General features: G+C 47.2%; 1 pseudogene; it reads right to left on the minus strand.

The window, feature by feature from the left end:
* Positions 1-3,373: 3,373 nt before the first annotated feature.
* The window catches only part of LOC129072260 (L-lactate dehydrogenase B chain-like), a 34,028-nt pseudogene continuing 22,026 nt past the window's right edge, over positions 3,374-15,375 (minus strand).

Raw genomic sequence — 15,375 nt, forward strand, 5'->3', positions numbered from 1 at the left:
ATGTGGGTGAAAGGGCACAGCATGAGCGATCCGGAGGCCTGGTCCCTGGTCTCTCTGTGCCTGACTCCCTCAGGGCCCGGGGTCAGGATGGGTGGGGTCCATGTTCTCAGGGATTCTTCCAATTCACTCACCCATGGTTCTCTCCTCTGCTGCTTTTGTGACTGTTTTGGGTCTAAACCTCTCAAGTAGATGGAAAGTTAATGAATTTGAGAGTCGCCCCCACGTCAGCGTCTTCCTAATGAGCCACCAACTCTCTCTGTGGGTGTGGGGCAGCCTGGGCCCCATCTGGTGTCAGAGGCTGGTGCTGATCTGCTCTCTAGGCACCAGTTCACCTTCTGTGAACATGTGCTTCCCACGCCGACTCTGAGCCTGCCTGTCTCGTGGGGGACGTTGGGGGTGAAAGGGCCCGGTCCCTGTCATTGAGGGACTCATAGTCATTTTGCACTTCAGGGCACTAAGTGCAGTGTGGCCAGGCACAGGGGACTGTGAGATGCCAGCTGAGGGTGGGGAGGCCGTTGGGAGGAGGTGACACCTGAATTGTGAAGGTCCAGCAGGAGGTAATCAGATGAGGGGAAGGGGAGAGCCCTCCAGGCCCGTGGGACGGCTGGAGCCGAGGCTGGAGCGGGGGCGCTGTGAGCAGAGAGCTGGGAATGGCCACTCGCCCAGCAGGCTGGGCAATCGGGTGCCCGGAACAGCACTGCCCAGGCTGTGAGGATGGCTCCGGGGGAGGGAGGCAGTCCCTTCGGTCGGGCTGGGTAAGGGAGATGGGACGCCAGGCCCACTCCGCCTCTGGTTTCATGTCCTGTCCGGCCTATCTTGGAAAACCAAACACGTGTGTTCTGTGACCTCTTCCTGGGGGTGGGCTTACAAAAGGCATCAAGTATCTTATTCCAAAGCCCTGTAATATCAATTACAGGGCTCTCTGGGGGGCTACTGGGTGTTGCCCACCTTCATACCATCCCTCTAGACTTCCACACATGAAGGAGACTCAGTAAGCCCAGCTGCAAAGCCCGTGGGGGTCCAGAGCTAGAGGGTGGGTAGGGTCTGTGCAGAGGGCTATCTGACAATGCTGGGCCTTCGAGCTCCCTGCTCATTGCTGAGCATGGTGGGAGGTGGGGGGAGGAGGTGGGGGGAGGGTAGGAGTGTGGGTGGGGGGAGGCCCTGCTTCTCTGAGCCTTCAGATTTCCCACCATCTGCTTAGTCGGACCCTCTGTTTAAATTCTCCGCTTGTCTCTCCTTCCACAAAATAATTAGCATCCATTTGTTCCTAGAGCTCACTTGGTGACATTAGTCATTGTAGGAGCTTTCAGTGCAGCTCACGGAAATTTCCATTTGATGCAAAGTTGAAAATGGCTTAAGTGGGACTCCGAGGGCCCCCTCGCTCCTGCTCGCTCACCAGCATCTGGCGCCTCCGTTGGCCCCCTTCCACCCGCTTCTTTGTTGCCTTCTGAGGGATGATGACAAGGGAGCAGAGTGCACTGTAATGAGAGGGGATGCTGTCCTTTGGGGACACGGTGGGGAAGGAGGCTCATGGGGGGGAACCCGCCTGTGGTGGGAGGGGGAGGAAAAAGCTCTTAGCGCCGCAGCCACCTGGGCCCTTCCCGGGGGGACGGGGACTCAGCTTTGCTAAAGGAACGATTTATGTGCTGAGCTGCGAAGGAGCTCACATAAACGCAGTCCTGGCTCAGGCATGAAGTCTGTGGCAGAACAATTCGGGAACATACTTGCTGTCCAAAACTAACATGGGCCATCGCTGAGCAGCCTGCCCTCTGCCCCGGCGGCCCGGAGCCCTTTGGCTGGTCCTGAGAGCACTTGCTGTCACTCCGAGAACTCCGCCACTCCAGCGGGGGTCAGTTTATAGGTTCCCAGACGGTCCCCTGGCTCTCCTGTGGGGAACGAATGCTGGGCAAGGGAGTCCTCAAAATCACGCCGCATGCTCTCTGGAGTGCAAGACCCTCTCACATGCATGGTCTGCTTTGACCCCCCAAACAGCCTGTCAGGTGGTTAGTAAGATCCCATCTGAGACACAGAGAGACAGAGGGACCTGCTTTGTGTTTCTGGGCCTCTCCTGGCTCATCTGCAGAATGGCCAGATTGGACAAGGTGCTCTCTGAGGGGCTGCCTGCATTCAGTGTCTCCCACACAGTGTGTGCGGGACTGAGGAGTCTGATCCCTAGGCCCGTCCACAGGGCGGACTCTGCCCTGGACAGCGCTTGTGGGCACTAGCCTGGGGCAAGCTGCAGGCCATGGTGGGGTGGGGTGGGGTGGTTTCCGAGGAAGATCTGGCTTCAAGCCTTGGCTTGGCTCTTTTTTGGCTGTCTGGCCTTGGGCAAGTCACTTTATGTGGTTGGATCTCAGTTTCCTTCTCATCCACAAAGTGGGGTCATAATTAATCCCTTTTTTGTCTCCTTCACTTTATCTTGTGTGAGAGACAAATAAGACAATCGATATGAAAATAAATGCCTTGTGGACCAGATGGATGTAAAGACGGTGTCTGGTTATTTTTGTGTAAAAATGATGTATGCAAATTGTACAAAATTCAAACATTGCATAAGGTAATGAAAGATGAACTTCACCCTCATCCTGACTGTAGTCTCCCACTTCCGCCCCCCAGACACAACCCATTCTTAATTTCATGTGAGCTTTTTGTTAGATGTTCTGTAGGTTGAATATATATATACACATCTATATAAAAAATGTGACATATCAAGTATATACACTTGATATCTCATATCTATCTCATATAAAAATAATTTTTAGAGCTTTTAAGAATATTTGTTCAGCAAATATTGACCTCTCTTCCTCCCAGGAGCACACTTCCTGGCCCTGTGGATGTTGGGCTTCGCCATGATTTGCTCAGGCTAATGGGATGTTAGTAGGTGTGACATGCGCAAAGATTTAAAATATGATGACCTGGTGACGGCCTGCTCTTGTGCTTCTGCTCTGACCATGCGAGGAGCAGCCCCGGGTAGATGGCTGGTCTTAGAGGAATGAGAGACATGTGGATCAGAGCTGCTCTGGCCTCTCTGTAGTCTGGGGAAGGAGAGCTGCCTCAACTGGCTACCTGCCTTTGAGTCTGATAATAAATGCTTATTTTTGTATGTCACTGAGTTTGGGGGTTATTTGTTACACAGCAATAACTGACTGATATGATGTATACCTCCCCTTTTTTCCCACACTACAATAGTTCATTTTATTTGTTCAAGGAGTCCTATTGCAAGCATTAAACTAAACATGAGTTCTGATTCTGTGAGCCCAGATTCACATATTTAGGAGGATAAAGCAAACTGTAATTCACATGAGTGGATGGGAACTAAAGGCTCATGGTTAATCACATTGTGGTTTTTAAATTTCTACAGCCTAGAAGGCTGAAGTCACAGGTCTTTGAGGTCCTTCTGGATATCCTACAGTGTGTCTGTGCTTTTCTTCAGTTGTACAACCTCATCATCCTTCAGTTTCTGGTTAATGACCCTACTTACTCCCTGAGGATTCAGGATATGTGGAAGACTCAGGAAGATTTAATTCTCAACGCCATGCATCCCCTTCACCACCATCAACACTAGACGAATCCTGGATAAATTTTTCAATGTTGATTCAACAAGATCAGCCACACTCAATCCAGTAGCCCACTTGGTATATCCGTCTAGTTTGATAACTTCGTAAGCACTTTCAACTATCATCTTATGCACTTCTTTCCAATTTTCACTGTCATTATCCATTCCCATTTCTGAATTCAGTTCCTGGAGAGAAGAACCTGTCACAATCACTCCACTCCACGCAGCTACACTCGAGTCACCCTATCCTCCCCAAATCCATCTGTGGCAGCTGCTGTGATGAATGTCAAGCTTTTCAGTCATAAGACAGTGAAATCTAGCAGAATGCAGATATTACATCCCCTTCCAAACACGCGGTGCTTGGGTAATTTAACCCACTTAGTTTCCAGGTAATACACGTGACAACATCCACTGGGTCAGAAACCACAATTATGATGCACCCAGGGCTGTACTTGATGACTTGAAGAATAATGAATTTGAAGATATTAACGTTCGTCTGCACCAGGTTGAGACGACCCGCTTCCTCTTGCTGGTGAACTCCTGCAGTTACCACCACAACCTTAGAATTGGCGGTCACAGAGTAATCTTTATCTGCCACAATTTTAGGTGTCTGAAGAAATAAGCTCCCATGCGGCAGATCCATCTTTTCTCCTTTGAGTTTATCTTCCAAAACATCCATGGGAGCAAGCTCATCAGCCAGAGACTTTCCCAGAATGCTGTTGGCACATGCCATACCAACTTGTCCGGCGCCCAGGGCACTGATCTTCTTTGGGACTGCTGCCTCTTCTTCTGCAACCGGTGCAGACAGTTTTTCCTTAAGAGTAGCCGTGGTGCACAGGAACGAGAGGGCGCTCTAGATCATAGTAAGAATCCTGCCAAGAAGACAATGTCATCTCTGTGCCTTCATCACTGCATCACAAACTCAAATAGGAGTATACTAGGTATGCTATTATGAAGCTTGCTTTCTTCACATAATACGTCTAATAAAAAATAATATACGTTGGAAACTTTTTTATGTTCGTATATGTACATGTTTCTCATTCTTTTTAATGGCTGCATAATCTTTTATTGGGTAGTATATTTCTTACTGATGGACATTTAGGTTGTTTCTGTCATTTCCTATTACTAAAAAAATACGGTAATGACTCATAATTATATTTGTAGGACCAATACCTAAGAGGAGAAATTACTAGTTCAAAGGGTATGTTCAAAGAAGTTGAACCAGTTTATATTCCCACCATCAGTACATGCCAATGGCTAGTTCCCCACCCCAGGGACAGCCCTGAGGACACTCTTCACTCCAGCAGCAGCCTGTGACTTCCATCCTGCAGCCCCGTCACATTCAGACCCCCTCAGGAGGCTTCCAAAAAAGCTGTGTTTCCCCAGAGTGGTATGAGATTTTAGGTGGTGCCAGAAATGATGTTCGAAGGTGCGTAGACAAGACACTAACTAGCACTGAATCACATAGTGAAACAATTATTCACTTTTCAAATCTTTCACTCCTCTCACTACATCAAGGAGGAAGTCCCAGTTGGATGCTGATATATTTCAACACTTCTCTAGCAGTTGCTAATTTCTTCCTTAACAAAGAGGAAAGAGGTCTGGAGCTCAGAGCCTTTGGTGGGCGGCAGTACCCAGCTGTCATTGTATTCATTTTTACCAGTGAACAGTATTTTTTTTTAAATCCTCACCTGAAGATGTGTTTTTATTGGAGGGAGAGAGAGAGAGAGAGAGAGAGAGAGAGAGAGAGAGAGAGAGAGAGAGAGAGAAATGTGAGGGAGAAACATCAATTGGATGCCTCCCGTATGTGTCCTGATCATGGATTGAACCTGAAACCTATGTATTTTACCCTGTATAATGCACACTTTTTTTGCCCAAATTTTTAAGGGAAAAATAAGGATGTGTATTATACATGGGTACAATGATTACATACCATGGGTATAATAATCCTGTGTATAATATGCAAAGGAGTTGCTGGTGAACTCCTGCAGTTACCACCACAATCTTAGAATTGGCGGTCAAAGAGTAACCTTTATCTGCCACAATTTTAGGTGTCTGAAGAAATAAGCTCCCATGTGGCAGATCCATCCTTTCTGCCCACAAAGATGTGGGTGCGCATTATACGTGGCAAAATAAGGTAGGTACCAGCCCCAACCGGAATCGACCCTGCAACCCTTTTGGTGTATGGGATGAGGCTCCAGCCAACTGTGCCATCCAGCCAAGGCCAGTTAACTCTTTTTTTGTGGCTAAGGACCTTGGTCTTTCCTTTTGGGTAAAGATAGCACATTTCCTTTGAAAATAAAAATTTATCTCATGATTTTGAAAAGTTATAAAATGTACATATAAGGGTATATGTAACTTATACAGTTTAAGAATAATAAAAAAAATCATAAAACAAAACCCAAATTCTTAAAACAGTATCTCAAAGCTCCCTGTGCAAAAGGAACTTTGCAATCCGAAGGAGCACCACCCCTCCCCACGCCCCTCCCGAGCAGGAACCACCTGGCAAGCGTTGACCCGCTGCGGGTCCCATCAGTTGTATCAGCCTCAGAATTTAAAAAATAACCAAAACATCACAGACCACCCTCTTTTGTACCAAGCCCCATTCTGAGTGCTCTACAATAGTGTCTCCCTTAATTTTCACACAACCATGAGATACTAGCAGGAAAAAAAAATCAGTTAAAAACTTGAAGATTGTGGTCAGATTCTTCTACTTTTTTGGAAATAACTTTAGACTTACAGAAGGGTTGTGAAGAGAGTATGGAGTATTAACATACACCCTTTACCCAGCTTTCCCGCTAAGGCTGACATCTAACATAATCCTAGCACCATTATTGAAACCAGAAAATAGATGCTGACTCAATATTATTGACTAACCCTACAGATTATATTCATATTCTGCCATTTTCCCCACTAATATCATTTTTCTGGTCCGGGAGCCCACGCGGCATTCAGTCGTCCTACCCATTCAACCTCCTCCAATCTGTGACAGTTCCTCCATCTTTATCGCTCACGCCCTTGACCCTTTTGAAAGCTACCGGCCAGTTCTTTTGTAGGATGCTTCTCAGTTTGGGTTTGTCTGATGTCTTCTCATGAAGACCACACAAGTGACATTTTGCCCAACTCACTGTATGACACCTGGAGGCACCTAATGTCACTATGTCTTGGGGACAAGGGTGCGGCTGAGGTTTGGGAAACCCTTCCCCAGGCAGAGGTTGTCGGTGGCTGTCTCTTTGTGGCATTTGTGATGTGGATTCTTATCTGCCTGACAGTCCTCCCAGCCCCCCGCGAGGCCCTCTAGGAGGAGGCTGGCTGTCCCCTGCCAGTGTCATGACTCCCAGGCAGGTCCACCGTGGCCGCTGTGGAGACCAGCGGTGTCTGTATTCGCATCCCCTGCTCCCTGCAGCTGCTGCCGAGTGGTGACTGGGCTAAGGCTCTGTTTGGCTTTCATTCTGGTGCTTCCTGAGATATGCTCGTGCTGGCTCAGATGAACAGGGTGAGACGGCTCTTTGTATTTGATCTTCCCTTGGATGAAGCTTTTTAGGCTAAGAAAATAAAGACATCCCAGGCAGGCGGGAGTCGTCTTACCCTCGACGGAGGCGTCTCTGCAGTTTTTCCTTTCAACCCCAAATGAGATTCTCCCAACTGATCTCGCTCACCATCTGTTGCCAAAGCATTGCTTTGTCTGACTTTCTTTCCCTTCGAGCTTAAAAATGTGCTGTGAAATCACAACCTCTCTTCCCTCCGTGATCTGAAGAAACCTTGCTTTTGGCCTCCACCTCACCCAGCCTCTCTCCCTGGAGCTGGAGAAAGATGCTGGGACTTGGATCTGCTGCTGGCGCCTGGGCAGCCTGCGCTGGCTCAGGCCTCAGATAACATTGTCCTGAGGAGGAAAGCCAATCACTGGAAGTGATGACTAACTAACTACAGCAGAGGGCTGAATCTCAGAAGGAAATTTCTGACTCTCCCTAGGGTCTGTTTAAATGACACAAGGGCTCCCCAGGGACACCTTAGACGATTTCAAGATCTGAAATGGATCCCACCACTCAACTCCCACTGAATCTGGCTCCCAGCATCACCTCTGCCAAATTTCTGGTTCACACACCAACTGGTTTCATTTGTTGTCAAAGCTGACAGGTGAAGATGAAAATAAGTTAATTATGATTTTTTTTTTGTCAACATGAGTCATTCCCTCATTGTTCTCTCTTGCATGCAAAGTCCTGGTTTGGGAACTAGAAATGCATAGGAGACTTTGAGGAGTTTCTATCAATTAGGGAGAAGCTGAGGAAATGAACAAATGGGTCTAAGAGAATATGATTCAATGCTCTGATAGAATGATTCATTAACTCAGCAACTGTTTCTTGAGTATTCACTACATACGGGCACTGTGGCTGCTGCCGGGGAAGCAGCAGTGAATGGACTACAGGTAGAAGCTCTACCCTCTTGGAGCCTGGAGTTTAGAGGACATTCCGATAACAACAATGAAGACCGAAGAGGTTTGAGAAAGGGCGCTAAGGGAGTGAGGAGGAGGAGGCCTAATCCACTGTGGGGGTGAGGCGTAAATTTCAAGTGGGGACTTGAATGGCAGGTAGGACTATGCCGCTGGAAGAGCCAGAGGTGGCGTAGGTTTGCTTCAGGTGGACATGAGCAGGACATGACGCTCAGAGATGAGAGTAACTTGGTGAATTTGAGGAACCATTGGAAGGTCAAATCGGAGCCCAGAGTTCAAAGAGAAGAGGGGAGGCTGGGGAGTTAGGTGGGCAGGGCTGTGGAAGCTCAGCGGTTTTGAGTCTATTTCTAGGTGCTCACTCACCAACTGGCTTCATGTGTTGTCAAAGCTGTTCATTTCAGAGCAGCCAACCTGGCTGCGCTGCGCAGTCTGGAGAAAAGAAGATGAGTGTGGGGACAGACACGCAGAAGTCCTGGGAAGAGGCGATCATGGTCCGGACTCGGGTGGGATGGAGAGAAGGGAATGAATTGACAGCCGGTATTTAGTGCCACCCTAACCCCAGGAATAACAGCGTGGGAAATACACCGCCTCTGAGCGCTCCTAAGCCCGCTATCAGTTTTTACAGACAGGCAGTAACATTTTTTCTTGAAGTCAGAATGTATTCTTCGTGGCAAAATTAGTGTTACGTGTTAATACACTGAGTTCTGATAAATGGAGTATGGGCCCAAGAGATGTAAGCCTTCCCATGACTGGATTAAACACATCCCACAGGACCGTCCAGCCTCCCAGGGCGGTCGTTTTATAACATGGAAAGAGCGGGATTCCTGCGTGCCCACTGGGAAGAGAGCCCCCAAGGACAGTTTCCTTGCCTGCTGCAGGCTACGGCACCAATGAGAGACAAAAGTGTGTTTTGTAAATCAGAGATTTTGAGGTTGTTAATTACAGAAGTCGATGTTAATTACCGAGCCTACCATATATCAGCTGGGCTCAGATTTTTCTTGCCTCTTCCATGGCACTTCGGTGGTTTCTGACTCTTGATCCAGGGAAGAGTGAAGGATCACATGGCAGAGGAGGAATTGTTTGGTGTCCATGGGGTGGATAAGGAGGTAAAGATAGTGTCATGCAGATTCAGAAATGTATGTATACACAGACTTGCAAAGCCCCATCAGCCAAGGTACCTGCACACGCCCAGAAAAGAGCTTAGTACCAATGATAATAAATAATAATAAATGTAATAATAATGTATAATATAAACAATTAATACTATATAATAAATGAAAATTAAGACAGAAATTCTCTTTGTGTCAAGGACTAAGCCAATTTTCCATTAAACCCCATAACGACCCTACCAGATATATACTATTATAATCCATTTTTTTTTCTTTTTTTAAGGTGGGAAAATTGAGGCCTAGAGAGGGAGAGCAATTTTCAAGGCCACACCAGACATGAGCCAGGCATCCTAACTCAGGAGGCTGTCCTCTTAGCCACACCACAAGGACAAGGGCACGGCGACAGAGAGCTGGGGATGGGGACAGGCATGTGCGTGCATGTGCGCGTGCACGATGGAGATAGAGAGAGTCTCCATTGTCCTTGTCCCCAGCGTGAATACCATTCCATTTTCAGGAAAGAGATGGCCTGATTGCAGCGGTGACAAGAACAGAGCATTACCTTTAACAAAGACTTACTTTAATGAAATTCTCAGCTGGCTCAGGACATTTTGTTTCTCTCTCGATAACTTCCTGATGCTATCATTTTTGCATACCCTGTTTATTTCCCCCGCTCCATCTCTCCCTGGCCCATAAAGGAGGCTCGGCTGGTTTGTTTGATGTTCCTTAGACACAAATGGTCCTTCCCTGCATAGCAAATAGGACGCACCCTTCTGAGGGATTGATGATTCCCTCTTGTTCTTCCAGTTCCCAAATAGGATACTTGCCCAGAAGTGCTTCTTTTCCAGTCAACACCTGAAACGTCTTCGTAGCAAATGGGTTTTCTGCTGAACATGTGGATTTAGGTTTTCAGATCCTGGGCTTGGGGTGTCACTCAGAGTATAGGCTCTGAAGCTCTGCTCTCCCAGGGTGGAAAGGTCGCCAGCCCTACGTAGCCCTGTCTCAGTACATGCATGGGTGTGGGGAGCAGTTCCTGTGGGAAGTGACTGAGCTAAGAGTTTCTGGGTCAGACATGGCTCTAAAAGTCCTCTCTTGCAAACACCCATCAGTTCCAGTTGCTATTGCTGCAAAACTGAGTGCTGCAATGCAAGCACTTCATTATGCTTACAGATTCTGTGTGTTAGGAATTTGGACAGGACCCATCGGGGATGGAGTGTCTCTGCTCCAGAATGCCTGGGACCTCAACAGAGCGGATGTGAAGGCTGGTGGTGGTGGGGTTGCCATTCGCTGGCTGGAGCTGGAATCGTCTGGAGATGTCTTCACTCATATCCCAGGCTGATGCTGGCTGTCATCTGGGCTGTGGGCCACAGCACCTCAACGTGGCTTCCTCATGTTTTTTCTCTACAAAGGCTGGTTTGGGATGGCACATAGCATGGTGATTGTGTTCCTAGAGTGCGTGTCCCAGCAGAACAAGGCAGAGTGCATGGCACTTCGTGATCTAGTCTTGGAAGCCACCTAATGTATCTGTCATGCTCTGTTGACCAAAGCACTCACAGTGGTCTGCCCAGGTTCAAGGGGAGGGGACATTGACCCCACCACTCAATGGGGAAGTGGTGAGGTTCAAGAAGAGAATGTGGGACAGCAGACATCCTGGCAGCCATCTTTGGAAAACACAACCTGTTGCACCGTTTCACACATGGATCCCTCCCTCATAGCCTACCACATTCATACCCCCTCCGCTCCTCTGATGGGGAGCTCACTGCTTGGACCAGTTATGACTCTGATTGCAAGCAACAGAAGGCAATTCTGGGTAACTTGAACAACAGAGAATTTATGGCACAAGGTAAGGGGTATTGAAGGATTGGCATAAAAAAAACAACAACCAAAAAACAAAAAACCAGCCCAGTGCCAGAGACATAAGAGCAGGGATGTCTCATCTAGACACTGCCTGGGGGATGTGAATCCCAACTGATGTTTACCATTCAAACGCTGGGAAGGGAAGATGTGAATGATCTTGCTTGTGCCATGAACTTAACTACTTAATACGTGCTTAACTCTGAGCAAGTTCTTTAATTGCTTCATGCTCAGTTTCCTCAACTTGAAATGAGGACACTAATAGTTGCTACTTCCTAGGTTCTGTGAAATGAAATAGGTAATGTTTACATGGTGCTCAGCCCAAGGTCCAGCCCATGGCAAATCTTCAGTAAATGTTAGCTAACAACACCACCTACTCTTATTGCAACAACTGCTGTTATTTTTGTTGGCTTGCTCCTGTGTCTAGCACAGGGTCAGGCACAGATACTCAGTATATGGTATCAAATGAATAAATAAATGGACAAATAAATGAATTACTTCTACTCTGATACATAGCAATCAAGTTCTCTGAAACCATCTTTGAGTACTTCTTATAACTAGATCAAAACAAGCAAAATCAACCTCCAAGAATCTGAGAGCACTTAAATATTGGTTCCACCCTCCTCCGTAATTGTTTTCTGTCTCTCCAGTCCTCATTCTGAAAAATAAGCCCTGGTGTTGCTCCTTGCCCGAGTCCTTCACAAGTTCTGCAACAGTAAACAAAGACTCCACTCCAAGGAGGTAAGTAATATGCCAGCGAGGTTGCATTTCACATCAATTCTTGTGTCATACTTGATTAATTTTATATGTAGCTTCATTATATTTCATTCCTCATTTCAATGGTGTCCTTCAGGTGGGACACTGGAGGAAGCAGAGAGGGGAGACCTAGCAGGGGACATACTGACACAAAGAATTCATGAGCTCCCAGAAAAGGTAGTGACTGTGAATGAACCCTCCCAAAGCCTCACTGCTGCTCATGGAGTGAGCTCATTGCTGGCGCAGCAGCGTTTCCCAGGCCAGAGCCTCGGTGCCCGCGCACCGTGAGATAGCCACCGCACACACTATTAATCAGCGCAGTGGCCAGCAAATGCTGACCCACTTAGCTGTGTTACCCAAGCAGGTGACAGCTACTGGAGCTGACGGAATCCGGCCCATGGGCACGTGTCTCCAGGCTGGCTCTGTGATTGCTGTGTGGGTTACCACGCAGCAGAAGGTGCTTCTGGCCAAACCCAGCTCCTTGGCCCAGAAGTGTCTTAAATGGGCAGGACAAGATTGAACTCTGCCTGGTACACCTGAACTCTGAGCCCTTCCTCATCAGGGCTGATGACAACTTCCCATTCCTCTGTCACCTACCCATGTCCCACCTCGTCCTGGGACTCTGAGGAAACAGTACAGCATTTATTGAATTCAATTCAGCAATTCCTGACGGAGTTGGGAAGCAGACACTTCAGGTGTTTGTGGCATGTCTGTGCCATTCATCCACCTCTACCTGCAGCCATAGCTGTATAGATACGTGACCACAGCTGTGAGGATGGATGGAGGTTGTGCCTCAATCTTGCCCCAGACTGTTCTGATCATGCTCACAGACTGAGCCTCCACTCTCATCACAGACTGAGCTCTGATCACAAGAGAACACAGCGAGAGAACGATGGGGGGTGGCTCACCCGAGGTCACTGCCACTTCTGTAGCCACAGGCGGGAGCCCTGCCCCCTCAGTGGGATGTGAGGTGTGGGAGACCCCAGGGAAATGCACCTGCTCAGGATCATGAGGGCCACTTATATCCTCAGGTTTCCAACTCAGAAAAAGTCACTGCAGCTCCAGGCAGAGCCTAATGAGGTTTCCAGAGCTGTGTTTTGTTTCCCTGAGCCCATAGAGGTGATTGTGTTTTGCAGGAAAATTAACTGGCAATTAAATTTCTGAAAAAGTGTTTGAAACTCCTACAAGCTGTGCCTCATTGTTTTGCAAGATTGGGTACACAATGTAATAATTCCATCTGCAAATTAATTTTCTCTCACTAATGGCTTCTGATATAACTGCAATGTCATTCATTCGGCTCTTCATTCATCCCTTTATTCGGGGAACATTTGCTATGTACCTAGTGTGAACTGGCCGGTCTGGGGAAGAGAAGTGGGTCAGACATAGGCTCTGTCTTCCAGGCAGCTCCCTGGCTAGAAGTAAGGCAGAATTTTCTCGGAAGTGAAGGTCGCAGGAGGCAGAATGTGAGAATCCCATTAGAAGCAGATGGATGGAGCTTTGGACTTCCAGATAAGGGAAAGTGACTCCTAACTTTGTTTCTGTGGACAAAGAGAAAGAAAGCTGCAGGTGGTAGGAACTCATGTTTCTTGAGCACATGCTGTGTGCCAGACCCTGGGGGTGGCTGCTTTGAATCTGGGATCTCACTAAGTCCCAGACCAGTCCTATGAGGTAAGGTTATTACCCTCATGTACAGTTGGGGAAACTAATGCTCAGGCTGGTTGAATGGATGATTTGCTTGAGATTAGGTAGCTAGCAAATGTCAGAGCCTGTACTGGAACTCAGAACTGATTAAAGCATTTCCCATTTAACATGCTACTTCTCTAGGGCTGAGTTTTCTTTTTTTTCTTTTTCTGGCATGTGGTCTGCAGGCTTCCTGCTTCCCAGCAGCAAAATGACAGAGCTGATGAAGGTCTACGTGGCAGCTATTCCAAGACTGAAGTGACACCCAATGCGCTCTGAAGGAGGAAGCTGCTGGGATTGGAAGACAGATGGCTAATCTATCATTGTTTGAGTATCTACTGTGCATCTGCTTGGTGCTTTCCAAACATTTGTTTACTTAACCCTTACATGCACTCTGTGAGGTAGGCACTATTGCCTGCAGTTTCTTTAAGGAAATGGAGCGGGGGAGAAATGAAATGACCTATCTAAGGGTTAGTAACTGGTAAACGGTTGATTCAAGCTCAGGTCTGTCTGACTCTGAAATCTGACTCTTTTCATCTCACTCGGAGGCCTGCTACGTGATGTGGTATAGATCCTCAAAGCGTGATGGGCTGTCACAAAGGACACATTGTCATTTGTTCTTAGAAGGTTCTATGGTTGGGCATAAAGAATATGGTTAGGATTACAGTTGTCCTGAGACTCAAGCCCTAACCCGGGTTCTATGTCCCTGTGTCTAGCTGGAGCCTTAGACAGAGCCAATCATCTTGTTTGCCTCTTGCCGAGAGGTGTAATCTATCGAATAGTAACGTCTGGCCATTGATTTTACTCTAATCCTACCTGGGCTATTTCTCTGAACTTCAGACCTACGCGTTCATCTCCTGGATACTTTCTTCCACAGGCCCCCCGGGAATGCAAAGGCAGCGCGGGAATGCAGACCCAGCGTGCTTGCACAAAATCGTCACCTTCTCCCGCCTGGGCTTTTACGCTTCCCATCTCAGTGAAGAGCGCCACCCGAGAGCCTTCCTTTTCAACTCCCCTTCTGTCTCATTCCTACAAATAACAACTTGGTGACTGAGCCCTGTCTTTCTACAGGTATCTCTCTTTCTCCACCCCTACTCACTCCCTTGGTTCGGGCCTTATCCCTTCTTCCCAGAATGTTGCCTGACTCTGGTCTTTCTCCAACCAGCCGCCGTATGTAGCCAGAGTGGTGGCTCAGGGGGCATGGGCTCTGGACCAGTTCTGTGCCATCGCCTATGGTGTGTTACTTACTTCCTCTGCATCTCACTCCCCTTGTAAGTGGAATGAAGATAACAGGGCCTACATAGTTGGGTTGTTGTGTGAATTTATGAAATGATAAGTGGGAAGCGTGTACAAAGAATCTGAATCATAATAAGCATTCAACTATTGTTAGCTAATGCTATTATTATTTAGGAAAATCTGATAATGCCTACTACAAATTAAAAAAATAAAACAATTAAGTGATATCAATAGATGCAGAAGAAGCGTTTAATGAAATCCAATATGAATACCTAGTGAAAACAATCAGCAAATTTTAAATAGAAGAAAACACCCTCAACCTGATAAAAGACAGCTACAAAAACTACAGCTGATATCACATTTAATAGTGTAAGACTGAATGCCTTCCCCCTAGAATTCTGAACAAGAGCCTCTCTTACCACTTCTGCCCGACATTGTACTAAAGGTTCTAGGCATTGCAACAGGGCTAAAATAGTCAAGCTCACTGAAACAGAGAATAGAATGGTGGCTACCAGGGGCTGGGGAAGGGGAAATGGGAGCTATAGTTCAATTGTATAAAGCTTAATGCAAAATAAATAAATTCTAGAGATCACCTATACAACACTGTGCCTCTGGGGAAAAATACTGTATTGTGCACTTAAAATTTTAAGAGAGCAGATCTCATGTTAATTGTTTTTATCACACACACACACAAACACGAGGAGAGATAAAAAGGAAAAAAAGAAAAAGAGAAAGAGAAA

The sequence above is a fragment of the Pteronotus mesoamericanus genome, unplaced genomic scaffold, assembly GCF_021234165.1.
Source record: "Pteronotus mesoamericanus isolate MK-2021 breed Mesoamerican mustached bat unplaced genomic scaffold, CSHL_Meso_final contig_317, whole genome shotgun sequence".
Classification (NCBI taxonomy): Eukaryota; Metazoa; Chordata; class Mammalia; order Chiroptera; family Mormoopidae; genus Pteronotus; species Pteronotus mesoamericanus.